This window comes from Hydra vulgaris, chromosome 13, assembly GCF_038396675.1.
Source record: "Hydra vulgaris chromosome 13, alternate assembly HydraT2T_AEP".
NCBI classification, from domain to species: domain Eukaryota; kingdom Metazoa; phylum Cnidaria; class Hydrozoa; order Anthoathecata; family Hydridae; genus Hydra; species Hydra vulgaris.
Genome location: NC_088932.1, coordinates 34101463 through 34112077, shown reverse-complemented (window position 1 = coordinate 34112077; position 10615 = coordinate 34101463).

The window sequence follows — 10615 nt, the reverse complement described above, 5'->3', positions numbered from 1 at the left end:
TTTCACGAAAGACAGAAAAGAAAAGATTCTGAGATTAAAAGAAAATCAATACATAAAATTATATTGGAAGACTGCAATTGCAAACATGAATGTGTTAAAAATATCGATAACGATAGAAGACATGAAATTAATGATGGTCTCTGGAGTAAATCGTTGAAAAACCGCTACAATTGAATCTCTAAAAACGTTCAAAACGCAAATTTTACCCAAAAAATGAATAATAGCAAATCCAAAAAGTTCAAATTTTGCTAATTTTTGGTTGGTGACTATGATGTCAACTATTTAGTATGACTATAATGTCAACTATTTAGTATGCTAAAAATCTTAACACTTTAAGATCGAAAAGTACAAATAATGAAATGATTAGTCGAGCTTTTGAACAAACAATTTAACGACAGCTAAACATAGAAAAGATAAAGTAGAAGAATTAGTTGCACACGTAATGAGCTACTCACCAGTCCCATCACATTACAAGCGTAAGCACTGCCCTAATCAACTATATCTTCCTACCGATTTGAACGTAAAGAAAATGTTGGGGGACTTCAACAAGTACAATAATGTTGTTTGCTCTGAACCAACAAACAGAAAAACTATAAAAAAAATTAAATATTTCGTTCGCAAATCAAACAAAGGAAGAGTGATACACATGCTTTCAGTTTTTTACACATTGTGGAGAAAAAAATCATTCTAAATTAACTTTAGCTCCAGACTGTAAAGATTGGATGACATGAAGTATTCATATAAAAGGGTCGAAGATGAAGGATAGTGACAATGGACTTGGAAAAAGTAATTATGCAACCAAGAATGGAAAATCTTAAAGAAGCAAGGTTTTTTTAGCAATTAACAACATTTGTGCCAACTGGAAAAACGAAGGAAAGTGTAGTTTTAATTGTTTGGCATGAAGAAATTACGAGGTGGTGCAAAGAAGTGCTAATTTCTAAATATTATTTGTTTTTACAAGAATATAGGGACAAATTTGAAATCACTATTTGGTATGACAATTGCTTCGCTCAAAATTGGAGTTTAGTGATGTTTCTAATATATATGATTAATGGCAATGAAATCGCAACCAACAAAATCAAATTAAAATATTTTGAAAGTGGTCACACATTTATGAGTTGTGACTCATTTTATCATTTAATAGAAAGCAGCAAAAAATAGAATTTCAATGAAAAAAAATGAAATTTTAAGAAATTTAGGAGAAGAGGTGGCGATTGCCCCTTCTGAACCCCCGCCCCCCTTGTTATTACGCCAGTGATATTATTTACGCTATACTTTGAAATTCCTAATAATTAATTATTGTTTTATTATAACAATTATAATTATTGTTATAATAAAACTATATTTAACTGTTGAGAATTTCAAAACATAGTAAAGTTGAATCATTTTTCTAAAATCAATGCATAAGGCGTTTTGAAAAAAATTTAAACAATTTCAAGCAGATATTATTTTTAGGGCGTTTTTTGAAACTAGTAATCTTTATGAACTTTTTCATAAATTTTAAAAAGTAATTATTCAATATCGTTTGAATTTTTTGATTTTAAGGCATTTTGAAAAACGGCTATAGATCAGCCAAGTCCATCAAAATTTATACTTTGTAACAGAGTTTTTTTAGTTGTCATTAAACAGGAATTAGTACTAATGTAGGCTACAAGGAATTAGTAGCACCAACAATGGTAGGAACTATCATGGACGGAAAACTATTTAGAAAACTAAAGTTTTTTCTCTGCAGACTCGTAAGCAGAAATCCTTTCTTTCAAGCACATTTTTAACTTATCTATGATAAGTTAAAATGTAATATTAAAGGAAAAAGTGTTTAATTCAAAATTTATTACTGCTTCTTACAACCACTTTGTTCTCTTTGTTCTCACCAACTTTAATTTTGCGCATCTTCTTAATTGTATTTTTATGCTTTTACTGCTTAGGAATAATGCTTTAGAATGCTTTAGAATCTTTTGACATTCATGAATGTCAAAAAAATCTTTACAAACCGATATCACATACTCCAGAAGAGCCTAAAACAACCGCACAATAAGAGCTAAATCTGCACTTTTATCCATAAGTTTGATGCTAATAGCATCAAATTGTAACGTGGTTCTGTGCTGTCATAAACGCAACATCAAATATCTGTCATAAACATCAAAGTTCCGTCATAAACGCAACATCAAAAGTTTTTTTTTAAAAGTCTAGCTGCTTTATTTTGCATCTGACGTTTATTATTTTTATCTAAAACAATTGATTCTAGAATTGATTGTAGAGAAATGTTTAGTAGAAATGGCTCTTGCTGATTACCTTGTCCCACTCAGACTTCTAATGATAACTTGCCTTTCTTTTCCTGCACCACTTACAAGACAAGAACAAATTGTCTGTCATATCTAGTTGAAAATGCACAGAAATTATAAAGGCATTGAAGAAATCCAAAGAAATCGAATGCAGTCTCACACCTGTCAACAGCATTTACACCAACTAAATTTAAAGAATGTTCTGCACAAAAAATAGTGTCAATGTTTGAGTTCTCATTTTTCAGTAGTGCTTACAGGCCGTTTTACTTTCCAGGCTAGTTAGACAAATTATCATATGACCAGCCACGAGCATTGTTAATGTTTAGGCCAAGCTCGTTTGATCATTTCTTGACTGCATTAGCCACAGCCTTTGCATTATGCTCACAAGAAGACTCAAATCTAATAAATTTTTCTTTCACAACAACTTCCTCGCTCACAAATCGAATGATTATTGCAAATTGGTCACAGTGTGCAATTTCAGGTGATGGGTCAACAATCAATGAAAAGATTTTTAGCACTGGATACTTCGCTACCGATAGATTGCAGAATTTTTTTTGAGATTAAGAAGGCGATTTATCAATATATTGTCGATGAAATGTACTATGCATTTCCTCAATTTTCCAAGTGTTTGGAAAGGAAAGGTTAAAACTTTGAAAAGAACTTTAAAACCCCAAAACGTTATACAATTTTGTAGTAACCGATTTTTTTTGAATCACCTCTAAGTGCTAGACCTTGAATACACAAAAACTTCTAGAATTTAACAACTCTTTTTAGAATTTTTCTTCAGTAACGCTTTTTGAAACAGAATCTAGAATATTAGAAGGTTTGCTTAAATCATTAATATAGATTAAAAATAAAAGTGGTCCTAATATAGATCCTTGAGGAACGCCGCAAGTAATTGTCATATTGTTAGTTTTTTCATTGCCGAATGAAATATATTGTTTCCTATTAGATAAGTAGCTTTTGAACCACGCTATGTTTATATTTTTGATTCCGTTGTTTTTTAATATTTTAATTAAAATACTATGATCAACAGTGTCGAACGTCTTACTAAGATCTATGAAAACACCTAAAGTGAACTTGTTTTTGTCAAACCTTGTAAAATAATCTAACTGAGATAAATTTTGCATGGTTAGTAGAGTGCCTTGTTTTGAAGCCAAATTGTTTGTTATAAAGAATATTATTTTTTTCTAAAAATGAGTATATTTTGTTATACATAATGCGTTCTAGTATTTTCGAAAAGCAAGGAAGAATGGAAATAGGTCTATAGTTAGAAATATCAGTATTATCTCCAGGTTTAAAAACTTCTATTACCCTTGCAATTTTAAGTTTTTTTTGGAAAGATTCCTTGTTTAAACGAAAGATTAATACATTTAATTACAACATTACTACTAACATTATCAAGTCCTTGTGTTTTGTTTAATTTTAATGAATGCAAAGTATCTAATAATTCTTTGGCTTTAATTTTCATTTGTAAACATGGCTTGATTGATTTACGGGCGGCCAACAATGGTTGACGTGGTAGTAGTGATGTTGACAATGATTTTGGTAAGGAGTTAAAATTGTTTTTATTGATTCTTGTTGCTGCTGTTTTAATTTGATCTGATTATTTTTTGCTTATTCAAACACACTTCTTGTAATTGGCAAATTGGGCCGATTCAATGCATCGCATAGATCCGGCCCGTTAGTAGATAATCTTAATAAGGTTAATCTTCATAAGGTTTTCATTTCTTCCCTTCTTTTCGTTGTATAGTTTATTGAAAGCTTCTTGCTCTGCAATTGTTTGGTCTTTTTAAGTGTATACTCTCTGAACTTTTCCTTTTTGTGGTCTGGCAAAAGTTGCCTTTTGTGTAATGTAACACGGTAAGCCTTGAGAAGCGTGATTATTTATTTTTATTATTTTTATGACTTCAAGTGCAAAAATGGCTCCCGACAGTCTTGGATTGGAAATAAGAAAGAAAATTATTGGCAATTACGTATGTGGAATGTCACAAAAAAGTATTTGTGATAAATATCGCGTGAAAAAATGGACCGTATCAAGATAAATGTAACACGGTAAGCCTTGAGAAGCATGATTATTTATTTTTATTATTTTTATGACTTCAAGTGCAAAAATGGCTCCCGACAGTCTTGGATTGGAAATAAGAAAGAAAACTATTGGCGATTACGTATGTGGAATGTCACAAAAAAGTATTTGTGATAAATATCGCGTGAAAAAATAGACCGTATCAAGACTATGTTCCAAATATCGTTCTACGGGGAAGTTGACAGCAGATAACAAAGGTGGGAGACCGCGTTCCACCACTTCTAGAAAGGATTCTATGATTGTCAGATCCGTCAAGAATGATCCCTGGATATAATCAGTTGGGGTACAAAAGCAATTAGAGTTGCCTGTATTGGACCGAACAATCAAACGACGTGCGATTGAGGCCGGATTGTTTTTTCGACACCCTGCAAAGAAACCGCTGATTTCACTAAAAAACCAGAAGAAAAGACTCCTGTGTACCACATCTCATATTAACTGGAATGTGCAGAAATGGTGAACTGTCCTGTTCAGTGATGAATCGAAGTTCAACATAATTGGGAGCGATGGCATTTGCCGTGTAGGTCGAACGGCCGGAAAACGCCTCGATTTACGTTACTGCCATAAGACCGTGAAGCATGGTGGAGGCAATGTAATGGTCTGGGGGTGTTTTTCTGCTAACGGTCTAGGTCTAATACATCAAAACAATGGAATAATGGACCGTTTCATGTATAAAAATATCCTGAAAGATGTTGCTACCTCATTCTGAATGGAATATGCCAATAAAATGGTTTTTTTTTGCAAGACAACGATCCGAAACACACTGCAAAAGTAGTCAAGCAGTGGTTTCAAGACAACCACCTATCGGTGATGGATTGGCCGCCTCAATCTCCGGATCTCAACCCTATCGAGAATCTTTGGGAGATCGTCAACCGCAGAATTAATTGTGAAGGTGTTCGTAATAAGGATCAACTGTTTGAACAAATCCAAAAGGCCTGGGCAGCGATTCCACAAAGTTTCATTGATCACCTGATCGAATCTATGCCTCGAAGATGCAAGGCTGTGATCAACAACAAAGGATTCGCCGCGAAACATTGATAGCGAAATACAGCTTGGTCAACATTTTGTCGAGTTGTACTTGTTTTGTCCAGAAGGAAATCAACTTTTTTTTAATACTTTTGATTAATTTATTAATTTTCGTGTACAAATAATGAACTTTGTGATGAATAAAACTTGAAGAACTTTGTCTCTAAACAGTCACATAGTTATTTCTCTAAATTAAAAAAATGCAGCACTTTTGTATAAAGAAACTAAATTAGCATTATTTGGTTGCACTCGTTTTGTCCGATACTGTAAATGAAAAAAAATGGAAATAAATGCTCAATAAGTCCAGTTTAATTGTGTTATAAAGGTAAAACTAATATTAAATACATTGAAATATTTCATGACCCGGTGGTAATCCACTGCTGTAGAGTGGTAGCCAACCATGAGCGAGATCTCGTCTCCTTCTCGTTTCTCGTGAGAAATGGGACTTCTCGTGAGAAACGAGAAATAGAAAATTCTCACGAGAAGTAGAACGAGACTTAAATGTTATATTATTTTCCAAATTAAAAATTATTATAATTTACAAAATGTTTAATAATTTGTTTTTTTAATTAATTAATATTTTGACTCAGTGGTTTTAATAAATCTAATTAAAAATTTAATTTGTTTTTGAGAAAAACAAATTAAATTTTTAATTAGATTTTTGATTAAATTTTTTAATTAGATTTTTTTTTTAAATCTAACTAAAAAATTTTAATTAGATTTTAAATATTTTTAATTAGATTTTAAATACAAAAACTTTTTGTATAAAATGGTGCACTTTCGACTTAATTTCATTAGTTTACCAGTGGAATTCAACTTGACACATATTGTTCATATTGAAAAGAAATATTCTTGCCTCATTTCAACGATCAAAAATGTCACCAAGAAAAAACAAAATCTGGAGATATTTTCAAAAAACAAGTGACGGTGCTGAATGTAAGGCGTGCAAAAAGTCTTTGAAAACAAAAGATGGAAACACAAGCGGACTTCATCGTCACCTCGAAAAAAAACACAGCCAAAAGTACGTTGGGTATTCTGAAAATACTGACGACTCTCTTCTTCCTCCTCCTAAGAACAAACAACGAACCATGGTCGAAATGCTTGAAACAAAATCCAAATATGAAAAAGACAATTCCATTCAAAAACAGTTTGACTCTGCAATGCTGGATTACTTTTGCACTGATCTGGCATCCTTTTCAGCAGTCGAAGGAAGAGGTTTCAAGAAATTGTTTGACATTGTAAACCTTAAACTGAGCCTCCACAACGGAGATTACGCCAAATCTAAAAAGTGCTGCATTTACTTCTGACTTTTGGACTTCTAGAGCTCAGGACAGCTACGTCTCTTGGACTTTTCATGCTGTTGACGAAAATTGAAGACTACATCACTGGACACCCCATGTCCAACAATTCCCAGGCAGACACACGGGTATTTTAATGGAAGAAAAGCTGGATTTGCCAATGTACTGCGTGAACGACCAGGCAAGAAACATGAAACTTGCAGTCAAATTGTCAAAGCGCCTTGGCCAATACTTGTGCAACAATCATATTTTGCAATGTGCAGTTCGAGACTCATTTGGAATGACTGCTGGAATGGATGATGCGTTGCAAACATGCAAAGATTTAGCTTCTTTAACTCACCAGTCAACAGTTGCAGCTGAGTTTCTTGATTCAGAATCAGACGCTCAAAGAATCAATTTTAGACAGTTACGCCAATCTGTTGACACAAGATGGAATAGTGAACTGGATTGCATGGCTTCTGTCCTACATCTAAAGAGTGCAATTATCGGCTTATGTGCAAATGAAGGTATTTTTTTTTCAAAGACCATCAGTGCATCACAGTGGAAATCAATCAAGGGAGCAGTAGAAATTTTGGCACCACTTAAAGAAGCTACAGAAACGTGGTCGGCTGAGTCTATTTCAACAATTAACACTGTCGCCGATTCTCTTTATTTAATCCATTACAAAATTGATCAATTTATTGAGACGGATGGAAAAAACGGCTACGGTGTCTTGTATGCAAAAAACTTGAAAAGCTGCATTGAAAAAAGATTTCCTCTTTGTCACACTGGAAACTTATTGAGTGCTGCAGCAAACTACTTAAATCCTGCTTTAAAGGGACTTCACTTAAAGCTCTTCAAAAAATTTCAAACAACAAAAGAATGGTTAGCCTCACAGGTTAAGGATAATGTTGAGCGCCAACCTGTTGCCAGAGTCCTTTCAGCAGATTTGTCCCCTAATTCAAAACTGAAGCGCAAGTTAAACGTCAGACTTGAAACACAAGAGCCAACATCTGAACTGAATCTTATTTTGAGCAAAATGTGCCAGTATGAATATCTCCCTGATGCCAAAAAAGACTTTTCGATTCTTGATTGGTGGAAATTGCATTCAAATACATTGCCAGAACTCACTTCATTAGCTAGACAAATTTTAGCTATTCCAGCAAGTTCAACTAAATCAGAGAGAGTTTTTAGCTCAATATGAAATGTCGTCCAATCATCCAGATACAACTTACACCCAGAAAAAGTATATTTTTTTTTACTTGGATTTTAATAAATTTGTTTACAAAAATTGTTAAATTTCTCGTCTCCTCTCATTCTCGGTCTCACGAGAAGTACTAACTTCTCGTCTCGGTCTCGTCTCGGACTCTTCTCGGTTTGAAAAAACCTAGTCTCGCTCATGGTTACATTAAATAAATTATTATTTATATTAATAAAGTTGTTTGTTTTTAGTATGTAAACGGGATAAGTTGTCCGGAACCAAACATGTATCCAATACCACCCGATTGTACCTCATTCACAAATACTAGTTTTTAAACCAGTGAATTAAAGTTTTAAACGATTGTTTTTTTAATAACTATCTTAAATCAATAAAAACTTATTAGTTTACATAAAAATTATTTTAATATGTGAATCAAATATGATGACACATTGCTCTTCTGGTCGTGGAGAACAACATCCTGCACTCCCAGTCAATCGCTTCAATAACTATCTTAAATCAATAAAAACTTATTAGTTTACATAAAAATTATTTTAATATGTGAATCAAATATGATGACACATTGCTCTTCTGGTCGTGGAGAACAACATCCTGCACTCCCAGTCAATCGCTTCAGCATATTATGATAGATATTTTGCATATGCCATACTTTTACTCAATTAATGCTTTTATAGTATTTAAAATCATATAGCTTTTTAAGCTTAAGCTGTATTTCAAGTATTCGGAATTACCCGTCGTCCGGTGCTACTCGACTTTCCCCTAACTCACGTAAATTAACGATCATTGAATCGGGGCCGAATTTACTGAGGTGTTATACCCCCTTCAAATCCCTTTAAAGAAGGCGATTTTCAAGTTAGAGTCAATTTTTTAAGGAATATAGTCGTTTAGTTAGGCATCTGACACATTTCAGACTTTTATTCAGAAATCATTTGGTACTTTTAAAAGGCACGCCCCCTTATTTTATTCCGAGATTCGCCTCTGCATTAGATATTACAAATCTTAAAAACATAGCGACATAACATTTTATGGATAAAATGCCAAATTTATGTTGCTTGTTAAATCGTCAGTCTAATTTATTTTCCATTTACTGTTTTCTTTAAAATATTTTTTTATGCAATGCTGACAGATTACAAATTTATTATTAATTATTGACGCATCTACATGATCCCATAAATATGATTTAGTTGCTTTAAATTTTCTTCAGTGTTATTCATGTTGTTTACATTATTCAATTCTTGTTTCTTGAATGACATTTTAGAAGTATATATTATGTATACCGTTATTTATATACTAAAGTTTTTATACGCATTTTACACTTATGAATAACAATAAATTAGCACCACTTTGTCACTTAGCCAAATTAAACATTTTAGGTTTATAAAACATAATTAAGTGCATCAATAATAACGCGTTTTATAAGTTTTTCTCTAAAAGTGATGTTAAGCAACTTACTGTTGCGAAAGAATTCCTTTCCTTATAAATTTTTTTTATTTATCATTTTTTTAAAATAAATTTTTTGTGATTCTGAAAGTAACATTTAGTTACAAACATTTTGGTACATAAAAATATTTAATTTTTACCATTCTATCCATTGAGCGAACAAATTTTCTTAATGGACTTTGAAACGTCGTTTAGCAAAAGCGCTCGTTTCGCAAATGCAACGTACGAAAGCGCTTATTTTGTATGTAGCAAAAAAGCTTCATTATGATTTATTAAATTATACTTGCGAAATGCTATATTTTGGAATGAGTACTTTCAAAATGAACATCAGCAGTTTTGAATGTTTTGTTTATTTCGGTTTGAAAAAAGTTAGGTTTTTGATATCAATATCATTTTAAAGGTTTTTTGTTTTTCGGAATTTTTACAAAACTTTCCGGTTATCAACCCTAGCGTAAACCCTTTGTTTTCATTTTCATTTGCAAACCTTTTGTTTCCATTTTCATTAATAAATTACTTGTTTAATTTTTTATTTTAAAATCTTTTGTTATAATTTTTGTTTTTAAATCTTCTTAAAATTTTTGCTTTAATTTTCATTTGTAAATCTTTAGTTTTCATTTTCACTTGTAAACTCTTTGTTTAACCCTAAACAGTTGTTAAAATGTACCATAAAAATTAGTTTTTATCCGATTTTTATGGTAAATAAAAATTTGTAGTTTAATCTATTTGTATAAAGCTTTTTAATTATCGAAAGTCTTACCGTTGCCGAGCAGTCTAAAAGCTTCTGATAAAATCAAATGTTGCTGATAAGTTATATTATATTCAAAATAAAAAAAAATAGCAAAATCATCTTATTCCAATAATACGTGAATTAAGTAAAGTTAAGTCTTCAATATTTTGATTAACGAAGTTAAAAAAACAGAAGTCACATTATCAAAGAATACTTTAAGAAAATATATTTTTTTAAACATACTAATTTCGAAAGTAAAGAAAAAATAAAACAATATTAAAACATGAATTCTTTTAAAAAAAGATAAAAAAGGCGGTCGAGGAAAAGTTTTGGCAGTAAAAAGTAGATATTCCGGATCTTAAAGGTCTAATAAATCATTGATGTTCGAAGCAAAAGAAAAAAATTAAAAAACTAGGCGCCAAACACATGAAGAACTAATTTTAACTAATTTTAGCTTCCGCAAGATGTGCAAATGCAGTTTGTGAAAAACACAACAAAGACCAAGATGATAATAGTTTTAATATACTTTTATTCAAATTATCTTAATTATAAAAATAAACA